Raw genomic sequence first — 22,190 nt, 5'->3', positions numbered from 1 at the left:
CATGGTTCTATTCAGAAATAAATATAAGTTTCAGGAACTGCTAACAGAACTTAAAAAAACAAAGTGTCAACAAACATGGATCGTATTCTTAATTTAAATTCAAATTGTGACACAGTGATTATAGTTTAATTATATGTACACAATGAACTACAGAGGAAACCACAGAATCTGCTTCGCCTTGTACCTGTACTCTTGTAAACTGAATCTAATATTCAGCTTTCAAGGGCATCACAAGCAGCTTGATAAATATTTCACTGATTTCATTAATATTACATACTCGCTGCAGACAGTGAGCTTTAACTTGCTTATGGCAAAACTGTACGAATGTATTAGCACATCATGCCTGTGAATTCAACAATTCGTAACTATGGGAACATACTGACAGATTTTCGCTCATGCTGACTTTACATTTTTTTTAGATACCAGTTAAGACATCGAATGTTTCTACAAAAAAAATCATCTTACGAATGCATGCCACTTAAAAACCAAATCTTGAGAAAAATTACGATTTGCTAAATGGAAAAAAAACCTGTGAATTGTTGCTTTACTTTAAGTGTGTCAGCCCTTGAATTTCAATCGATATATCGCCATAGCATATGTTGTGAAACAATGTTCGCCATATTCCAAATATTTAATCAATGAATCATATTTATTACATTTATTAGAAAAACAAGTTAAAAATGATTCGTGATATGGTGATACGGTAAATAATACCCATCGGCCATTTTTGTTATTTTCGCCGTTTTTGACTGACACAGTTTTCAACACTTTACGTGGATTGACCTGCGAATTGCACAGTTCTTTTGTAACATTGCAAGCTAGAAGACTGCTTTTTTTTCCTGTATCTGTCTTTGTTTACTAGGTGCAACCAAATAACTACAGACATGCCACCGCCAATCCGTTGGACAGTTTTGACAAGTTGTAGTAAGAACACCAAAGCATAGATAAATATAAATAACCGAGACTGAATTTTCTTGTACATTGTCACACAAAAAACAAACATAAAAAGCATATAAAAAATACTCTAGAATAAATTTAGACGGGAAACTATGCAATTAGCTGCCAGTCGAGCCATTATACAAACATTGATGTGTTGTATTCATCTGTCTAAACTGTGAAAATACGCGCTTACAGTGACTATGATATATAAGCGGAATCAGTTCATCTGGTGTGACAAACAGAGTATATATGATTCTCCTCAGGTTAGGTACAAGTTCATATCTACTAACGGTGACAAACACCTAAGTGAAAGTATAACAGATCATTTGATTCTATTGACTCACACTGTGTGGTTCTATTTTATAATGCTCACAATATTGTAAAATGACTAATTTTCATTGGGTTTAATTTTCACTGAAATGGTATTTCCGGCATATTCAGTGGGTTTTAAATTCACGGTTTCGTCATTTAGATAATGTGTTCTATGCTAAATTTTACATATTCACTGTGTTTTAATTTAGCGCATTTTCCAGTCAGCGAAATAAGCTAAATTAAAACCCAGTGAATAATTACCCCCTTCACAGTATTCAACTTGGTCGCCAAACGACGTTTCACACAAACCATTCATTTTTCTCTTGTGATAAAATGTTCATATTTAATAAAATTCATATCCACCTTTATGTTTGATAACTTATGGTGAACTAATCCTACGTAATAATAAGATTCAGTATTAACCTAAGGTTGCCTGAGTTCAATCAAGTTATAGACATTTAAATCATCAAGTATAGTGACACATCCGGTGAACCGATGAAGTTGCAATTTATGTGTAAGTGAGTTGAATGACCTTTTGATGATAAAACAGCAGCAATATACTTTCACGAAATGTACACATAGTCTCGTGGTAGAACAACATGCCAGATAGATTTTCCTGTCCATAATTTAGTGAGAAAATGTTTCACATTTCATGACAAAAATTACAAGCACATGACGAATATGTAAACAAAAATCACAAGATTCTAACAACTCGACGAAATAATCTGAAAATATCTACTTCATCTCCGTTTTATTTGTATGCTGGTTCCTTACGTTCAAATGTAGGCAGTATGTCGATGTGACGAAATGATGAATGATTTCCAAGCCTACATATTATACAAATTATATTTCGTTCAAAAGAATATGTAAATATAAATTCACATAATATAGAATAATTGGGTTCCTGTTTTAAAATGTATTTAGCAGGAAAAACACTCGGATGACAAACATATTGCGTCAAGACGTGTGAATCAAAAACAATCCATAAACTTAACAATCAACATCTAAAAAATAATCTTATAAAACAGTTTCATTTGTCAAAGTGACTGTTACCTGCGTTCAATGAGTATAGTTTCCATGTGAATGATTATTATTGAGGGCGTAGTCATATTTTTTCTTGCTATTTTATTTGAGTGATTTATTTAATAAAACTTCAACTATGAGATTGCAGGTATCGATTTAGATGTATCATGGATATATCATTTCTGTTCACTGTTCAGGGCTCGTACCACTAATTGGAACTCCATAGACGACAATGTTAACATATGAGGAGATCGCTATACTAAAATGATGATCTAAGTTGACAACATGGTTCAAAAATGGGAAATCAACATGACATAATCAACCACATGAACAAAAAACACGTAGGCCAGCTCAAACTCTAGCAAATCTCAGGTAAACAAGACGCACCTACTGTATTTGGATTGTACCTTGAAAAATCACTGGAAAAACGCCACATGTTAGTCTTACCTTTGACCCAGATGATGCACGCCCTCAAACAGGGCGCACCTGAGAAAAAAAATATTAAAAACATTTCATTGATTCTTGCAATGCATTTAAATGGTGATTGGTTGATTAGTTACATGAGACCTGTATTATCCAACATGCTTTGCGCGTAACGACGTGTGTCGTATTTCCGTTTGAAGCTTTACTCTATTTACAAAATCAAAATATTACCTAGTACACATATGTGCGTGCAACTATATCAAATAATAATTCAGTTTCGTATAACTATTTTTGTTTTGTACTTTAAATTTGTATTTCTGGCTCCACATGAAGATGTATGCTTCACATTTCTTTGTATGTGATGGGTACATTACGCTAACAATTGTAAATTATATAAACATATTGTTCAAAGATGAATGAATATTTACGATGTCAAAAATATAATGAACGATATCCATGGAAACTGCATGTCTGACCATGACTATATGCAGCAAGTTAGTGGATTCAGTGAATAGTTAAACAGACATTAACATCATTTGATTAATAACGGCAAGTGAGTTTCTAATATTTTCTAGAATCTTAGATTTTGGTTTTTCGTGTAATTTCAATTGATGAATTGGCGATAAGTAAGCACGATTTAGATTTTAGAAAACATTTGGAAATTTATGTTTCAGTCGCTATATTTCAGTAGTGTTGTCATATTTAACGTTTCAAGTTCAATCACTTCTTTATCATGGTAGCATGAAGGTTGACATACTGTATGGAAATTGTGTTGGATGGACGTATACATATGTATACTCCACGGGAGGGGTAAGCCCATGGAAAGATAAGTATGCCCACTAGTGAACCCATGGAGAGGCCAGTTTGTTCAATGATGGGCGGTTAGACTTACTTGTAATCGAGTGCAGGGAAAAAATGAACACTATCAATGTTGAACCCAAAGTAGTAAGAAGAGTTAACATCACGGATCTGAGATATATGGAAATTGGCACTGCTGTTCGTAAAGGGTAGGGAAGTACACCCATTCTTGAACTCCATAGAAAAAATGGATATTTCATCGGAGGATCTTTAAGAGAAATGGACCCAAATGTGGTGCAATGTCAAATCGGAGGGAACCCATCTATAACCCCCGATCCATTTTATGACCCCATTTCTCACTAGAGAACAATATAATATGCAGTATGCTCTTTACCATCCGCTGTACTGTGTATTCATCCATTGAATTGCCTGACCCCATACATATATAGCCGGGATTATGTTTTAATACTTGGACTTAATGATTGGTTTAGACCACTTAAGTTAGTGTGGATTATTATATATTTCAAAACTGGATATATTTGCACTAAGCTTCGTAGATTAAAATACAAGAAACCTCCTCTTGTTCTAACTATCGTACATGGGCATTATCTGTATATGTAAAGGTAGATTTTACGTTTTCTAGATTTGCTAAGACGGGGGCGCTGTTCCCTGTGTGAGCAGCACTCAGACACTGAATAAACGATATGGTTTCATTCTCGCTCTTTTTAAAGACTGGTAAAATAGGGATCAATCGCGATACCAAAATGCTTTGGCTCTCAGCTGCAATTCGCCAACTGCTTTGTCATCACGCTGTGGTATGCTACTGCTGCGTGATTCTGGTCGCACCCCACGATTTTTATCAATTGATTCCTAGAAGACTAGGCTGCGAGGTACATGGCATTGACATTGGAATTCCACAACCGGAGACAGTTATCGCACAAATAAAAAAGGACGTTACCGAGCATAGTATTTTGATTTTCAAAAACCAACACAATATTTCTCCGGATAAACACGTGGAAATCAGTCGGTGGTTTGGGGAACTAGAGTCATCTACCATTAGTAGACACGCGAAGTCGCCTTTCGACTACATACAGCGAGTATCAAACGATTCAAAAGAAAGCCGATAGAACGTTGGCCGCAAGGGGTGGCATATTGATGGTTCCTTCTTTCCTAAACCATATAGCCACGCCTTATATCAAATGGTTCATGTGCCAACGGACGGTGATACAGGTAAGTAAAGCGGTTTTACTTCCTTGTCAATCCGTAATACCAGCATACTAAAGTAAGACTAAAATAAAAAATAGACAACAAATATACAAAAATATGAAATAGTACACTGTTCGCAAAAATAAATAGTGAATGCAAAAAAGTTTTTGCGGTCATCCCATTCTTACGCAATCAACTTGAATTAACAACTCTGACAATATTTTGTTACTAGAAAAATACAAGAAAAAAAAGACTACAGTAAAAGCACTACAGCAGTGATATTCCCAAGTAACTTGTCATACAACTCGACCCGGCTTTCTTGTTCAAATAAGATCAATCGAAAAGTCTAAAAATGCAAACGACGTTTCACACAAACCATTCATTTTTCTCTTGTGATAAAATGTTCATATTTAATAAAATTCATATCCACCTTTCTGTTTGATAACTTATGGTGAACTAATCCCACGTAATAATAAGATTCAGTATTAATCTAAGGTTGCCTGAGTTCAATCAAGTTATAGACATTTAAATCATCAAGTATAGTGACACATCCGGTGAACCGATGAAGTTGCAATTTATGTGTAAGTGAGTTGAATGACCTTTTGATGATAAAACAGCAGCAATATACTTTCACGAAATGTACACATAGTCTCGTGGTAGAACAACATGCCAGATAGATTTTCCCGTCCATAATTTAGTGAGAAAATGTTTCACATTTCATGACAAAAATTACAAGCACATGACGAATATGTAAACAAAAATCACAAGATTCTAACAACTCGACGAAATAATCTGAAAATATCTACTTCATCTCCGTTTTATATGTATGCTGGTTCCTTACGTTCAAATGTAGGCAGTATGTCGATGTGACGAAATGATGAATGATTTCCAAGCCTACATATTATACAAATTATATTTCGTTCAAAAGAATATGTAAATATAAATTCACATAATATAGAATAATTGGGTTCCTGTTTTAAAATGTATTTAGCAGGAAAAACACTCGGATGACAAACATATTGCGTCAAGACGTGTGAATCAAAAACAATCCATAAACTTAACAATCAACATCTAAAAAATAATCTTATGAAACAGTTTCATTTGTCAAAGTGACTGTTACCTGCGTTCAATGAGTATAGTTTCCATGTGAATGATTATTATTGAGGGCGTAGTCATATTTCTTCTTGCTATTTTATTTGAGTGATTTATTTAATAAAACTTCAACTATGAGATTGCAGGTATTGATTTAGATGTGTCATGGATATATCATTTCTGTTCACTGTTCAGGGCTCGTACCACTAATTGGAACTCCATAGACGACAATGTTAACATATGAGGAGATCGCTATACTAAAATGATGATCTAAGTTGACAACATGGTTCAAAAATGGGAAATCAACATGACATAATCAACCACATGAACACAAAACACGTAGGCCAGCTCAAACTCTTGCAAATCTCAGGTGAACAAGACGCACCTACTGTATTTGGATTGTACCTTGAAAAATCACTGGAAAAACGCCACATGTTAGTCTTACCTTTGACCCAGATGATGCACGCCCTCAAACAGGGCGCACCTGAGAAAAAAAATATTAAAAACATTTCATTGATTCTTGCAATGCATTTAAATGGTGATTGGTTGATTAGTTACATGAGACCTGTATTATCCAACATGCTTTGCGCGTAACGACGTGTGTCGTATTTCCGTTTGAAGCTTTACTCTATTTACAAAATCAAAATATTACCTAGTACACGTATGTGCGTGCAACTATATCAAATAATAATTCAGTTTCGTTAACTATTTATGTTTTGTACTTTAAATTTGTATTTCTGGCTCCGCATGCTTCACATTTCTTTGTATTTGATGGGTACAATACGCTAACAATTTTAAATTGTATAAACATATTGTTCAAAGATGAATGAATATTTACGATGTCAAAAATATGATGAACGATATCCATGGAAACTGCATGTCTGACCATGACTATATGCAGCAAGTTAGTAGATTCAGTGAATAGTTAAACAGACATTAACATCATTTGATTAATAACGGCAAGTGAGTTTCAAATATTTTCTAGAATCTAAGATTTTGGTTTTTGGTGTAATTTCAATTGATGAATTGGCAATAAGTAAGCACGATTTAGATTTTAGAAAACATTTGGAAATCTATGTTTCAGTCGCTATATTTCAGTAGTGTTGTCATATTTAACGTTTCAAGTTCAATCATTTCTTTATCATGGTAGCATGAAGGTTGACATACTGTATGGAAATTGTGTTGGATGGACGTATACATATGTATACTCCACGGGAGGGGTAAGCCCATGGAAAGATAAGTATGCCCACTAGTGAACCCATGGAGAGGCCAGTTTGTTCAATGATGGGCGGTTAGACTTACTTGTAATCGAGTGCAGGGAAAAAATGAACACTATCAATGTTGAACCCAAAGTAGTAAGAAGAGTTAACATCACGGATCTGAGATATATGGAAATTGGCACTGCTGTACGTAAATGGTAGGGAAGTACACCCATTCTTGAACTCCATAGAAAAAATGGATATTTCATCGGAGGATCTTTAAGAGAAATGGACCCAAATGTGGTGCAATGTCAAATCGGAGGGAACCCATCTATAACCCCCGATCCATTTTATGACCCCATTTCTCACTAGAGAACAATATAATATGCAGTATGCTCTTTACCATCCGCTGTACTGTGTATTCATCCATTGAATTGCCTGACCCCATACATATATAGCCGGGATTATGTTTTAATACTTGGACTTAATGATTGGTTTAGACCACTTAAGTTAGTGTGGATTATTATATATTTCAAAACTGGATATATTTGCACTAAGCTTCGTAGATTCAAATACAAGAAACCTCCTCTTGTTCTAACTATCGTACATGGGCATTATCTGTATATGTAAAGATAGATTTTACGTTTTCTAGATTTGCTCAGACGGGGGCGCTGTTCCCTGTGTGAGCAGCACTCAGACACTGAATAAACGATATGGTTTCATTCTCGCTCTTTTTATAGACTGGTAAAATAGGGATCAATCGCGATACCAAAATGCCTTGGCTCTCAGCTGCAATTCGCCAACTGCTTTGTCATCACGCTGTGGTATGCTACTGCTGCGTGATTCTGGTCGCACCCCACGATTTTTATCAATTGATTCCAGGAAGACTAGGCTGCGAGGTACATGGCATTGACATTGGAATTCCACAACCGGAGACAGTTATCGCACAAATAAAACAGGACGTTACCGAGCATCGTATTTTGATTTTCAAAAACCAACACAATATTTCTCCGGATAAACACGTGGAAATCAGTCTGGGGAACTAGAGTCATCTACCATTAGTAGACACGCGAAGTCGCCTTTCGACTACATACAGCGAGTATCAAACGATTCAAAAGAAAGCCGATAGAACGTTGGCCGCAAGGGGTGGCATATTGATGGTTCCTTCTTTCCTAAACCATATAGCCACGCCTTATATCAAATGGTTCCTGTGCCAACGGACGGTGATACAGGTAAGTAAAGCAGTTTTACTTCCTTGTCAATCCGTAATACCAGCATACTAAAGTGAGACTAAAATAAAAAATAGACAAAAAATATACAAAAATATGAAATAGTACACTGTTCGCAAAAATAAATAGTGAATGCAAAAAAGTTTTTGCGGTCATCCCATTCTTACGCAATCAACTTGAATTAACAACTCTGACAATATTTTGTTACTAGAAAAATACAAGAAAAAAAAGACTACAGTAAAAGCACTACAGCAGTGATATTCCCAAGTAACTTGTCATACAACTCGACCCGGCTTTCTTGTTCAAATAAGATCAATCGAAAAGTCTAAAAATGCACTCTTTAAATCGTGCAAATCTCACTCCGAACACGGCCGCATGATTCCTAATATCCCCCTCCCAACCACTGGCATCGCAAAGAAACGTAGCAGTCCACGTTCGAGAGAAAATATTCACAAAAACAATCCACCATACGTCAAATAAGCGGATAAATAATCTGTATAAACTAGTGTATAAAACCATATGTTCTTCTGACTGTTACAATATTATAATCTCACCTGCTGTAATTAACAGTGCATCACATTAACGGGTAGTATTTGCTGAAACTATTATTCAACTATTGATTTACCTTGTATACATATACTTACAATCTAAAGAACAGAGGCCGTCCTGATCTCCTATCTAAAACCCATACAATTGTGGCCGTTCATACCTCCCTATCTAAACCCCTTGGGACTGTGACCGTCCAGCGCCCTGAATTCATTTGAGCTTAATGGCCAAGATCTCGTATTTTGGTCTAATGAATATTCATAAGTTGATTATGGAGTATGATGACAATCATCTCAAAACTGATGATCCAGCTCTGTCAAAACTTTGTGAGTGCAACAATCGGGCACCTCAACGACAATGAAAATTCTAAAAAATACACTTTTTAAATCAAGTGAATCACACTGCGTACAAATTCAACATTCAATTCAACACATACCCCCCCCTCCACTCATCGCAAAGTAAGTTAGCAGCCTTGGTTCATGGAAAGAGAATATTCGCGCATTTCTATCATTTCAATATTGTTGCCTTGAAAACCAACCATCCACCATACATCTAATTAACGGGTAATTAATCTGTATTAATTCTGTATGAACCCATATGCTCTCCTGATTTTTTACAATAGCACAATAGTATAGCAACGAATGTTTGCCTGGATAAGAGACTCTTAACTTGTCAGAGAATAAGTTTTGAATATATACACTGCATGAACGCCTGGGTACAATGGTAGTAACATTTCATCACCCATTCAGAATTATGTAACGTCAGATTCTGTGGGATGTCTTCTGTGGTCTCGTAGAAAAGAAATACTCCATTGCATTACCAATGCAATAATCAACGCGCTCTGTACTGAAATGGAATAGAATCCTATTATCACTATGGTGACAACAAATAAATATTTTTTTTTGTTTTATAGAAACCTATATAAATCAGAAATAATACCGTTATGGATGTCTTAATTTAAATCTGTGTTCACTGAACAGGCGGCCACCTATCCCGGCGCTTGTATTTACATTATTTTCATTTAATCATTGTTAACATGCTCACAGCCTAAAGATTACCATCTGCCACGCCAGCTTGGTAAAGTCTCAGTTTGCACTCGTTGGTCTGCAAAACAGTTAAAGTCGCCATCTTTGTTCTTATGAGCCCGATGCGTGGCGCGAAAACCACTGCCCTTTAAAATGGCAAAGATTTGTATGTTGCACTAGTTTCAAGAGTTGATGTATTGCTTCATATTTCAACAGTTTTGTCGTTGAATGGGATGAAAAATTTACATTGACATGAATCCTTTATTGATAAATATTCCCCATAATCCATTGCATATATGCTCAGTAACAAGCGCAAAAGTAACAATTTGAATTCCGCTGGACCTCCTGTCATGAATTTGTTTTTGTCTATCTGTTGACCGACTTAATTAGCTGATTATTAGCGAATTGCTGTATTATGTCTGTCATCGTGTAGGCCTATTTGAAGTTTTGGACGGAACTTGGCTCAGTGATTTGGAACTAATTACGAGATAACCGCCGCTATTCAGACTACTCATTTTGACAGTTGGTATTCGTAGTTATTAATGTAGTGAACGATTAATCAAAAGATATGACGTATTCAGTACTTAGTGTGATTGGCTTTATGATTGAAGGTTACGCCCTAGAGTCTTGTTTTCTGCTTTGTAATTGGTTAGAGTTTTGAAAATTAATAAAGAGAGTTTTGAGTTGGTCTTGGGGAGCACAGTACGATAGACGCAGTCTAGAGCAGTCCTGGAGAGCCTTGGGGCGAGTATTGACGTAGTCTAAGAGAGTCTTGGGTCAGCCTTGCGATAGTCTTGGGGATTTTCCCCCAGGGCGCTATGTCTTATAGAGTGCTCGATTGACCGACTAAGACGAGAGCTGAAACGTATTTCATTGTGTGTGTCTTATTTGACTGTAAAGTTAAAGTGACTTTCCCGATCCCATACCTCAAGGGGACGAGATATAGAGACGAGACGAGATTTCCCCCTGGCAAGTGTGGAGAACCCCATAGAGGAGATTTTCCCCCTGATACTCCCTTTAAAAAAACAATCCGTGCATTTCACGCATTTCTCGCTAAATGATATTGTGAATGGATTATCAGAAGAACAACTGGCTCGATTTGAGAGATTGTCGGTTATAACTACTCGACCAGATATCATTCATCCGTTAATATATTCACACCCAGAAACCAATGAGAAGGTACAATACTTTGAATACGTGCAGCTTAATTAATATAGTACATAAACAAGATTCTACAGGTCACAAGGGCACAGGTCGTCGCGCCACGTATGCGCGAGTTATAGGTATATGAACAAAGATGATGACTTTGACTGTTGCGCAGATCAACGAGTACAAACAGAGACGATATCAAGCTTTAATTAGATAATTTATTTAGTGATTGAAAGGTTTCGAATGAGTCGCCGGCAGTAATTAGTGCAAGTCACACCCGGATCGGAACCCGTACTCGTGCTTTCCATTAGAAGAGCGCATTGAATTGTGGAAAAATCAATGTTTATCAACGCAAAATGTCGCAAATGCTCGGCGCAACGACCACCGCCCATTAATCAACGTGCCAGTAGTGAGCAGTCTCATCTGTGTATAGTATAGGTTATTTTACATACACCTACTCCGAGTTTCCGCTGTTGTACAGCGCACAGTCAGTTCACATCACTTCATATTCTATCGTTAAGACTAGTTTAACCACATTTGTGCTTTCCTTATAATTATATTTTTTGTTCTTGATTTGCATACTACTGATTATATTATTGTTAGGGTAACAACGGATATAGAACGTAATGTGCAATCATTGTTATAAATATTATTCCCGAACCTGAAGAACATTTTCGTGTTTACGCCTTGCTGTAGATATAACTTGTCTTGTTCATTTTTGTTGACTTTCAAGTCAGTGATTGACTTTTTATTTCACCTGATCTGGTCCAAGCTAACATGATCTGGCCTTATCCAACCAGAACTGATGTGATCTGACCTGACCTGACGGTTCGTGTGCTTTGTGTGTTACAACAACCTATTTCAACTCTCCCTATAGGTCTTGTGCATACATATGGGTTTCTTTCAAGGATTTGTCTGGGATAAAGGTACAGCGCAAGAACGAAATGCTAGTAAGAGTGAAAATAATGAAATAAAGAATGAATTGAACAGACAGTATATGCGAGACAATAAAAAAATTCAATATTCCCACAAGGTAATTTAATTATCGTATCACTTATCAGACTGCATCTTTGCCAGTCAATGAGCCATCACCGCATTACTATATCTTTGCAGATTCTGCGCATCCAGTGTGTTTTAAAGTACGCCATTTTGTTTTATTTCCATGGCCACAAAGGACGCAAGCTATGATTGGACGCGTGCCATACAGGTCTGATACACTACAATACGCCTGGCTAAAGTTCATGACACCGTGAGAATCGGACGATTATCCAATGAGTAATCGTTTCTACCAGATAAAGGTTCAACTTGACGCGTGTACATACTATCTATATTCGATAAGACAAAATTGTCCATATTTTTAATTTAGTAGATAATTATGGTGTTTTTGTAAAATGACGATATACATATACGCAATATTTGTGAAATAGAAGTAAGGAAAGGGTCGTATTGGCATCAAAACATCGCGTGGGATTCGACAAAAGTGAATGTAATTTGGGGTATTTTCACGCATAATATTGTGCTATACACATTTTATGATGAACAGTTTTGATTGAGTGAGTGTATCTCAACGTCATTTTCCTCACTTTTGGCATTTCAACATTGAATTATATACAAACAAATCTAAAATCAAATCATTCAATTGTTACAGCAGATGTCAGCTTGCATATCTCACGCTTTTCGCGGGATCTCGCAGTGAACGGAAAATCACCTATTCGCCATACACTTAGAATAACTGATCCTGATCCTAAATTGTGCTTGCGAAATTGCCTTGGTCGTTATTATTTAAAGCGGGAAGTTCGTCACCTGTGAAGGCGCGGGAATTGAGTCCCAAGCGATGGTCATGTCTGTGCTTCTCACTTGCCTCAATCCATAAATTCATGCTTTGCTTCATGGAGATTGACCTCGTGTGCATATCACAATTTTAAGTTCATTTTGGATTAAAATTAGAAAATTGTTTTGAAGGAAAGATGAAAAAACAAACGTTGTTTGCATATATGCTAAAATACAGCTGGCTACGTACTTATTCGGTGATATTCATTTTATGTTTTATTAAAAATTCTTAACCAATAAGATTTTAATTTATATGAACTTTGACCCCATGATGCCTCTTGTCGTACGACCCAATCACTTATTCACAGTCTTTGCTGAAGTCACCATCAGTGGGAAGTTGGTGACTTCATTATTACTGATAATCTTGCTGTTGGACATGAAGCGGCGCCCTCTAGTCAATTTCCGCGTTCCAAGGTTGGTCTGCGTGTTCTACACAGAGTAACAGTTGCTGGCAAAACGGTTCCTACAAAAAAGTATGATCTTCCACAAATGCAAAAGAAAGATGAACTTTAGTCTCAGTTACACGATAAATGATAGGGGTTCCAAAGTATTCACACTCTCGCGTGGTTTCAGGTTACCACATGTTATAAGTATATGACCAAACTTCAATACATTCTTGGATGACTCACAAATGGACCAGTTCATACACAGATGCAAGGGTCAAGTTCAATTGAATTATATAAATATTTATTATATAGAAAGGTACTTAACGTACACGTGAAATCAGTCAAACATTAACAATCAAAATGATAGTTACACCGGCTGATGTTGTGGTGTAATAATTATCGTTAAAAATAAATTATCAATCTGAGAAATAAAATTCTGAGAATGAACCATCCAAGGTATTTGCATATCAAATTTGAAAACATTCTGACTTGCGGTTTCGAAGAAGAAGTTGAAGTTGTAAAGTTGATGATGACGACGGACGACGACGATGACGACGACGACGGACATTCAGTAATATAAACTGCGACGCTGTGTCGACTTGTGACTCTCTCTTTGAGAGGAAAATATTTGCCCCCTTCAGCCTTGATAAAAAGAAGTCACCGCCCTTGTGGCTTTGGAAAATATGCTGAACCTCCTCTGTGTCACTCATACATTGATCGATTGCAATTGCTTAAATAAACCAACGCAACATACCAGTATGTGTTGATATAATGCAAATTTAATTTCTACCATGAGCAACAGTGCTTCTATGCTTGATGAGAAAAAAAGGAAAGTGTTTGAATATAATGTTAATAATTCTGAACATATTAATGTTGGTGAGATAAATAAACATACTGCAATGACAAACTGATATGTTGCGTTGGTTTATTTAAGCAATTGCAATCGATCAATTTATAAGTAATACATTTTAATCCGCGGGGATATTATGTCAATTTAAATTTTAGGTTTATGAATTATTTGATGGTTAAGTGTATTTTGTCTCATTGCTGTAACAGCTGTGTAGTGTCATAATGGCATGCGAGCAATGCAGATTAAAACACCTACCTGAAACCTGTTATATCGTTGTTACTAACTGATATCAGACTACCACACAAGGTTGGGGAGGGAGGAATATTCAAACGGAAGAACACCGTGCAGGTGGACGATGGGTCTTATTAGTATCTGTTGCAGACAGATTATTATACAAATTTTTCAAACAACTCAGCTTAGTACCAGGATTTGAATAGCTGAGTGTGTGATCCTGTGTTATGCGTAAAATAGAACAAAAAAATAGAAAAAACAGAGGTCATAGCATTGTATGATGGCAAAACATTGCGTGGGATTCGACAAATGAGAAAGTAACTTAGTAGTATTTCCAAGCATAATAATGTGCCATACTCATGTAATGGTGGTCAATTGGGATGAATATTCCACTCACAAAGATATACATTTCAACGTAAAACTCTATAAAAAGAAATTCAAGTTCAAAATCAAACCATTTGATTTTTGTACCTGACGTTCAATTCATGCTTGTTCACGTAATGCGTAGTAAATGGAAAATCACCTTTTGCCTGGCATCTGGCAACAAACATAAAATCATTGTACATGTATGACCATCTACATGTACTTACATGTGAGTGGAAAAAACGAGGACAGACAGGAGAAACTCGTTGTAACTGTAAAACTGTAGCAGTCCATTTTCCTAAGTTGTCATAGCAATCATAGAATTTATTTGGTATTTGTATATGTAACATTTGAATTAAAACTGAGACTAGAATGACTGGTTTTATTTTTGATACATTTATTTGGATTCATTTCCCACCATGGTAGTTTCAATTAATATTGTGCTGTACTGTACTGGTATGGGCATTATATGGATTGTCGTCCACACGCATCAATTTACCGGAGAGGCACGTGGAGATCTAACGATGGTTTGGAGAACTGGATTCGTCAATGTTTTATAAACATCCCAAATCGCCGTCACCGGAAATATTCCGAATATCAAATGTGAAGTCGGAAGGATCGATCAATAGAGGCCGATTTGGTTGGCACATTGACGGTTCCCACTTTATGAAACCAGTCAGTCACACTTTGTATCAAATTGTGCACGTGCCGACTGAAGGTGACACGGGTGAGTGCAATGGTCGATGTGGGGTCAACCAATGTTGTCAGTTATGTATTTTTCTGATTCAAAATAATTTGTGTCGAACCAAAATGTGTGTCAATGTGCGAATATTATTTCCCATCATCGATTTGAAAGGGATTGCGCGCATTTTCAATAACAATACCAGGATAAACAATCTATTTTGGACAAAACCCAGCTGATTTCACAAAAGCAGAATTGCACATTTTAAGGCACTGAGCTGATTATTTTAGCGTTTGTAACAGCTTCATTTTTGGGCCTTTCAAATGCTCTATGGTACTGTTTACTGTTTGGATGTTATAGATTTTCTGATTAGTCTAATTCATAAATAATCTTCGTGAAAAAATACTGCCTTTTCCAAAATTCTAAAATCTGTGTCAGCAAACTACATCACTAAAACGCGTGTGAAATGTACTCTAACTTTTGGGTAGACTAGAAATGTGACTGTGTTAAGGCCAGCCGTTACATGACTCGAGTTAGCTCGTACCTTACTCGGGTCAGTTCGTACCTTACTCGGGTTAGCTCGTATCTGACTCGGGTTAGTGCGTACCTGACTCGGATGTTAATAACATAAACAATAGTGTCCCAAGATTCTTTGGTGCAATCCATGGGATTTAGCGGTTCTCCTTTACGTTTAAGTAGTGCGTGTATGAAGAACTGCTGAATGCAAACACAAATTTTCATACTCTAACTTGTTGATATTATTTCATTTTTTTTCATCTTTCTGAACTTCTTTCAGGCTCTACGTATTGATACCATTATTGAGGTAATCTTACAAGCAATCACCACGTAACATATTGATTTCCAAAACTAAGACATAGCTGATTCTTAACACAATATTTTGTTATTTATTTTAGTGTATAATCCGTTGAATGAGTTTGTACAGTGATTATCAACAGAACGCCTGGATCGATGGAAAAGATTGTGGGTTCGCAGTAATCCGCCGCCACAAGTTATTCACCAGTTGGTATATTCACATCCAGACACTGGAAAGAAGGTACTATCAAAGATAATTTGCAATAAAATTCCCATAAGCTGTGTCAACATTTGGTTCGATATCATGATTGTTTGATTCCTGTTGCCAACATATTCATAGAGATCCGTCACATTTTTTATGAGGTCATTAGCAGAAAACGTTTAATTTCACACACCAGCTAAAATAATAATATATAGTAGATATTCATTGTCATAAATAACTACTGCAGTTCAATTATCCAGGGTTTATCTATATGCATATTATTAAAATGTTGTTTACATATGCAAATTAGTAACATTAATTTTGGTTCATGAATATGCGGATTAGTAAATCACACATTTGCATTCATATGCAATTTAGTGAACAATCAGGAAACAGAAACAGCTTGGCTAAATGATTAGGATTGGAATTTTAGTACGGAATGAAAGTTCTTCAGAAATGTACTTCTATTCAAAATGGAGATTATCTAGTATTCTTCTTGGTACTTCAACCTCTGAACGAACGTATAGTTTCCTGCTAGTCTGTTTCATACGAACCTTATAAATTGTGCCTCCTTGAATTTGCAAAAAAATGTCTCAACTATTGACCACCGGAAGTGGTACTCATGTACTCTTTAACGAATTTGATGGAAACACCTTTACAAATGAAGAGTAAACGCCACGTGATGTGTATGGGCTATTTTGATTTCAAATAATGACAAAGCATTTGATAAAACCTTTTGCATTTACCTATACTCTTATAAACTGAATCTACTATTCAGCTTTCAAGGGCATCAAAAGCAGCTTGATAAATATTTCACTGATTTCATTAATATTACATACCTCCTGTAGACAGTGAGGTTTAACTTGCGTATGGTAAAATTGTATAAATGTATTAGAACATCATGCCCTCAAAATTAAACAATTCGTAACTATGGAAACATAATGTCAGACTTTCGCTCATATTTTTGATACCAGTCAAGACATAGAATGTTTCTACAAGAAAATATTTTTGGTATACATGACAGTTAAAAACCAAATCATGATGAGAAAAATACATGTGAACAAAAAAAGTTGTTGTTATATACTTTAAGTCAGCCCTTGAATTTCAATCGATGTATCGCCATAGCATATGTCGTGATACAATGTTCGCCATATTCCAAATATTTAATCAATAAATTATATTTATTACATTTATTAGAAAAACAAGTTAAATGATTCGTGACACGGTGATACCGTAAAAAATATCTGACGGCAATTTTCGTCGTTTTTGACTGACACAGTTGTCAACACTTTATGTGAATTGACTTTGGTAACATTGCAAGCTGGAAGACTGCCTTCTTCTGCACCTGTTGTATTCAGAAAACCAAAGCATATAAATAATAAATACCGAGACGTAGATTTCTTGTACAATGTCAAAAAAAGGCGGAAACCTTCAGATTTCCTTGACCCATGCAATTAGGTGACAGGCAATCCAATTTGACAAACATTGATGTGACATACGCGTATTCATCTTTCTAAGCTGTGAAAATACGCACTTATATTACGAATTATATTATCTGGTGAGACAGACAACAAACAGAGTATACGTGTGCACACATAAAGCCACTGTACTATATTCAGACCGACCTACGATTGTCCTTGGACAATTCATATTTACTAATAGTGGCAACCACCTAAGTGAAAGTGAAACAGATCATCGGTTTCTATTGATCCTTACTGTATGGTTTAATTTCATAATGCCCACAATGTCCGACTTGGTCGCCAAATGACATTTCATAAAAACCATTTATTTTTCCCTTGTGATAAAATACACATATCTAATAAAATTATATCCAGCATTTTATTTGATAACATATGGTGAACTAATCATACGTAGTAATACGATTTATTATTATATTTATTTTTATTGTATATACATCTGTCACTGTAACGCCATAAGTTACATCGTGTCATAATTTTGTGGTATTTTATGGGATCCTACCATATTAGGAAATGCGAATTCCAACATGGAATGATTACACGCGTAGGTGTCTTCTAATAATAAAAACAAAAATGGCTGCCACCGGACTCCACACAAAGGCGTTCGCTGATTCTGTTCTAAACTTTTTGGATTTCGGCATTCCTATGATGTATCCTTTGCAAAGAAAAGATGTATATTAATAAGGTTATTGCGAAGACCATATGTAAGCAGTTAGTAGATTTAGTAAAGAGTTAAACAAACTGAACATGTGTCGCAAATTTGTCACGTCACAAAAGTGGCTAGCGAATTTCTAATACTTTTTAGAATCTAACATTTTGTTTTTTCTGAACATCGAATCAGCTGTTTCTAAACTATCATAGCTTGTAGCATAACACTTGCAATAGTCAATTTTTAATATAAGGGAGAACATAATAAGATTCAAACAGGTTTTTGTCGGCGGACATATTGAGCTTGTCGTTCCATATGATGATACTGTCACATTACATAGTCCCAGAAGATGATAATGACTCCAGTCCGATGCGAACAACAAGTTCCTATCTGAAACCATTTGACTCAGAATGATGTATGTCGGGCTCCACGTGTGAAACAGAATGTGTTAATGTTTTTTTCACAGCACCTGACATCACTTCATTTATACCATTGAGTCTAGATCTGTTCATATTTCTCTTACTGATTTTCCTATCATGTATATGTCATTTGTTTTGAGGGATTATTTAGTTGCTCATTTTGTTGTGTTTTTGCAGTGGCGGCGGTCGCCATCGGCTCTGTCTTTTTTTTCTTTTTCTTTTTTTCTCTTTACACAATTTTATTTCATTTGATTACATTACAGCAAACATTAATTACATAATATAAAACGACAAAGACAAGCAAACAAGAGTAAAAAAATAAAACAAAAACAAAATAATTGCTAATACACTGAAATCAAAAAAAATTACACACTATCAGAGATAATAGACCACTTCCGTAAATGTAATTCCAATTTGTTTTTAGATATAGCTATATGCTTTTCAATCTCGCCTGCTTCAGTTACCACTTTATGAAAATATACATCACTCGGTATACTCCTACTTATTTTACAATTATTAATATATTGCTTCGGCTCTGTCTTGAACTAGTAAATTTCTCAAATGATATTATTTTTGCTTTTTATCATCAGATAGGCATAGCCCAACAATAACTCCAACCATTAGTTTATTTTATGTACAACAATTAATTATAGTTTTAAGACTATTACTATTGTCAAAAGAATCCTATTAGGTATAAATGAGAAATTGTCACTAATTGCTTGGCGTTTAAATACACAATTTTGCAATGTTGTAAATGATTATTTCTGGGAAACTATTTCTGAAGCTCTCGTTAATATTTGTCAGTCGTGTTGCCATATTTTACGTTTCAAATTCATTCATTCATACATTCATTCATTCATTCATTCATTTCTGATTTTTATTCCTCGAGTATATAAAAAAATATAACATTGACTAATTACAATGTCAAAATCTCAAATTCCGATTACAGTATTAAACATGTTTCAATGTTCACTTATAAAATATTACGAGTGTATGTCACAATGCAAGTCAATGCATACATGTGACGATATAATACATACGAATTATAAAACTTCGTTATATTATATTCAATAAAAAGCTTATTTGTAAAATCACAATAATATAAAAACGTTACGATAAATACGAGTATGATGTAACGATATTATTAACAGCAGATTGTCTCTCTTGTTTCCTCAGCCAGTATCCAGTACATCTGGGAAGCGTAGTATCTCTCCATCCAATATTGCCACAGCATCATTCATGCACCATTGGAATTCCAAGACATCCAGTGACTTGGTAAGCATGTGGTAATCGTATTCTCTCTTAATTCTGTGTTTTAGGCGAGTAGTGAAACATTTTGCTGCACAGACATCCGAATCATCTTAATTTTCTTGTATCTTGTAATGTGAATTGCAGTTTTCACCGAGACACAAAGGTAACACAGAATACCGTAACGGTGCGTTTTTGTTATTGCTTGACGTCTTGGCGGACCCAGAACGTAGTAAGAGATTGGTACACTGTCTACATTGAGTAATGTACAAATAACAGATTTGAAAATGACAAAGAGTCGATTTAGTCGGCTATATTCAAGAAAAACATGTAGCAAATCATCCTTTTATTCACAGAAACGACAAGTGCTGGTTTCTTGGATACGGGCATTTTGCAAAAAGCTACCAGTGCGATAGGCGCCATGATGTAACCGCCACTGTAAGTCGCCATCTTTTTTTGTTATTGGTTTCAAGTAACAGTGATTTTTTCTGTCGCAAAAAAGAGGCTGATGTTCCTTTTCCAACGAGAGAATATCTGTCCATACCTTGTAAAAATATGTAGTGTGCTTTGAAAAATAAAGTTTAGAAATAAGAAATTTATAAATAACTCCTTTTTGCAATTTATAAAGTGGACAATTTAAAAGTATGTCATTGTCTTCATCCTCGTACAATAATTCGAGTGAATAATTCGAGTTGGTGACTTGTGTAGTGTTGTCACTGCAATTTTCAATAATTTCTTTAAATTGACGTGGGATAGCTCTGTGCACCACATCAAGTGTAACATTGAAAAGCCTTCTAGAACATATCAGCACTTTGTTATACAAGATGTCACGTCCCAGCCACGCAGTCCCAGTGACAAGATTTCCAATTGTCGTAATGCCCGCATCACGAAAATGTATGAGGGTGAGTGGCACACCATGCAAAGGGTGCAGAATCAGACTGTTGTACAAGATCGGTTCCCGACAAACAGAGTAATAGGTGGTCGGTTGCCCTTTTCTAATATTTGAGATCGAGGACCAAACCTTCATAAGCTCACAATAGTACACTGGAATATTATAAAAAGAAAGTGGTACATTTGTAACAAACAACTGTTTGTCATATTTTAAATTATTAAAACGTTTAAGAAAGTAACTGGTGAAATAAAAACTAGGATGCTTCAAATTAGAGTAAAAATAACGTTGAATGTATTGCAAACGAAAGGAGGCAATTCTTGATGGTAAATGAACTAAGCCTTGACCACCCTGTGAAGGCGGTAGATAAATAGACTCTGCAGGGAGCCAATGGCGACCCTGCCAAAAGAAATCAACAAAGAGTTTCTGAATATGATTAATTAAAGTACTGGGAGGACATAAACAAACTAGCCTATGTAGAAATTTGGACACTATCAACTGATTAACAACCAATGTCCGTCCTCTGTAAGAAATAGAAGGCGCATACCTAGTCCACGAATCAAGCTTGGACTGTGTTTTGTCACTGAAAATTTTTATCAAGCCACATAGGTGTATTCCCAAGAAATGTCTCAAGAACTTTAAGACCCACGTTGTTCCAGTTGATATTCAAGGGCATATCAGTTCTTGTTTTCCATTGTCCCACCCATAATCCCTGGGACTTTGCGTAGTTGATCCGTGAATTACTGGCTTGTTCATATATGGTCAACCATTCTTGCAATCTTTAAAAATCGGTGTTATTTGTTAAAAAGAAACTGACGTCATCAGCATACGCAGTGAGATGGTTTTTTTTCCCTCGTTGAATCACATACTTGAATGCCCTGCATACCACTCTCAGTTCGTACTTTGTGTAGCAACGGCTCAATACAAATAGAATACAGATGACCAGAGAGTGAACAGCCTTGATGTATGCCGCGGGCAAATTGCAGAGGGGCAGTAAGATTGCTGTTCACTCGAACAAGAGATTGGATTTCTGAGTACAAAAGTTTGATATATTTAGTGAAATTATCACCAAATCCAAATGCTTTGAGAGTGTTAATCAGATAATCGTGATGTACACGGTCAAACGCTTTTTCTTGATCTAAAGATACGATACCAAGAGCTGTGTTGTTATCATTTGCATACGTGATGACGTCACGTACCAAGTTAATG

The 22,190-nt window shown here is 35.8% G+C and overlaps 1 pseudogene across 1 annotated transcript; it reads left to right on the top strand.

Moving 5' to 3' along the window:
* Window positions 1–4,259: 4,259 nt before the first annotated feature.
* Window positions 4,260–13,612, top strand: LOC146735538 (uncharacterized; annotated as a pseudogene). Its single transcript, XR_014931043.1, has 5 exons — window positions 4,260–4,725; window positions 7,932–7,940; window positions 10,844–10,971; window positions 11,819–11,974; window positions 13,102–13,612. The product of XR_014931043.1 is annotated as an uncharacterized LOC146735538 (transcript).
* The last annotated feature ends 8,578 nt before the right edge of the window (window positions 13,613–22,190 follow it).

The sequence above is a fragment of the Saccoglossus kowalevskii genome, chromosome 12 (genome assembly GCF_978046115.1).
Source record: "Saccoglossus kowalevskii chromosome 12, keSacKowa6.1, whole genome shotgun sequence".
In the NCBI taxonomy this organism is placed as follows: Eukaryota; Metazoa; Hemichordata; class Enteropneusta; family Harrimaniidae; genus Saccoglossus; species Saccoglossus kowalevskii.
This window is presented reverse-complemented; position numbering and strand designations above follow the sequence as displayed.